Source organism: Gobius niger (assembly GCF_951799975.1).
Source record: "Gobius niger genome assembly, chromosome: 11".
NCBI classification, from domain to species: domain Eukaryota; kingdom Metazoa; phylum Chordata; class Actinopteri; order Gobiiformes; family Gobiidae; genus Gobius; species Gobius niger.
Window position 1 is genome coordinate 18,234,798 of NC_136862.1, and position 2,313 is coordinate 18,237,110.

The following is a 2,313-nucleotide window of genomic DNA, read 5'->3' on the forward strand; positions in this document are numbered from 1 at the left end:
TGTTGTTCTTTTTTATACAGCAGGTTTGACCAAATGAAAACATGACGTTTTCCACCAAATCAAACAAGTGTTTTTCTCTTTGTAAATTTAAAGGTGATACAAATCATATGAAATCTGTGGAGTTTGTTACAGATAGTTTTGTTATCACGCAGCCTGTGAAAGAAAGCCTCAAAGGTAGTTAAACCATGATGATGGTAACAGGTCACATGGGTCCTTGATACAGTACTGTATACAGTATATCATTGAAGTAGGACTGGTACAATAATTAACAAGCAACTCATTAGTGTTATACATTTATATCTTCCATAGCTAGTATTGTATAATCAGTTTGTCTCTTGATGCAAAACGGTTGTTGAGGTATACTACAAGTTTAAGCAGCCTGAGCTAAAGTCCCACAAAAGCCTTCTAAGATGGTGCATCATGTCCATGTCACTTTGTCTGATGTTTTCACAGCTTCAGCTCTGACTCAGGTGGAGGAGTAAATGCAGATTTGTGCCGCAGCCTGGCGCAGACTGGCTTTAATTAGTGCATATCTGAGACGCAGCCCAGTATGGTGGTCTGTGTACGAGCTCGTGATCGGCTTGGCTGGGCGAGTGGAGCGCAGCTCTATTCCCTGCTCCCCCCGGTGACAGCGCTGGGCTAGTGCCATCGCCATGGCAATGAGAGTGTGTGTGTTTGGGGGGCGGCTGAGGCCTTTCATTATTAATGTGCACCGCGGCGTCCTTACCTCCTCTGAGCCGCACAGCTCACTGCTGACCTGCCATCCGAGAGAGAGAGAGTGGGCCATTTACTACGCTCATAAACGGCACTTTTACTTTATGTTATGTTACAATGAACAAAGAAGTTTGTTGGGACTTAGGATGTTTTCTTCAGGTCAGCCAATCAATGTAGACCCGTAGGATAGATCACAAGAGGAAAAACTTTTTAAATGAGCAAGTATATAATGTAGTTGGCAAACACCAATGTGCATTTCTGAATCTTTCTCCTCATACAACATAGCACTGACCCCAGGAGGCTACACCTCAGAAGGCTGCAGCAGTGTCACCTGAAACCACACCCAGTGCTCAGCTGTCAAAGCCCTGCAGCTCCCAGCACTGGTGTCGGGACTTGTTCACTGAAAATAAATCCCTTTTTGAACATTCACGGCTGGGAAATGGAAATTCTCTTTGGCGTCACACACCTGAGGCAATAGATAGTAATTACACTAAGAGCGTGTGATACTCACTACCGTGTGTTTTAATGAGGCCTGCTCTCACTTATCACTGTCCAAATTGTTCCTACCTCCTGTTTCTGCACACACACCCACAACACCTCTCAACCTTGGCCACAAGAATACAAACAAACTGTTTAAGTTAGTTAGAGACTAGTATCGGGTCACCTGGCTCTGGGTAGCATGTGCTAAAGCTGGTGAACTTTGTGAATCTCACTAGTAGCAGTAGACCAAGAGCAAAGGCAAAACAGACAAATAGGTTGATTGTTTTTATGCAGATAAGTTCACATATTGGTGCTAATTTAATTTTACCAATAGCCTCAAGGCAAAAACACCTTCATGAAAACACAATCTTTCCCCAGTGAAGTTTTTGTGTTGCCAGTAACAGTCCAGTGTCCACCAGCACCATCCACCACGTTATCTTGAAATAATCAATTTTTCAATTATTTGTGTGATACTGCAAATCTTTGTCTATATATGATAAAGCCCAATATACACAAATGACTATCAATTCACTATATTATTACAGGTTTCAAAAACAAAAAGGCAAGAGGTTAAGCAAGACTTAAAGGTGCATTATGCAACTTTTTATGGGAAAAATGCATATTTGACCTTACAGTAACCCAGCAGCTGTATGGGTGGTTAACACGGCGCCTTTACTTTCCATCCTGGTGGCTTCAAGTGTGCTCCAGAACCAATTGTTTTCTCTGCTGACGGACCCTCTCACCTTGAGGCTGCCGTGATTAAAAGTAAAAGCGCCATGCTGACCTCCGATACAGCCACTGGGTCAAAGGTCAAATGCGCACTATTATCAACTTTTTTTTCTGCATAAAAAAGTTGCATAATGCACCTTTGATAATAACAAGTGGGTTCATTCAAGATAAAGTTGAGCCTCGTCTGGATGATCGAGAGTAGGCATTTGCATTAAAGCTGGAGAAAAATGCATAAAGTCAAGCTGGCCAGTTGAAGAGCAGTGAACTGGGAGGGCTGCCTTGGATCATGCAGCGTCTTGCTCAAAGTACAGATTACGCGTTGATTTCAAACTAATCCAAAATAAAACCAATCATTGCCCCCCTGTCCCCCAAGTCCCTAAACATGCCTCT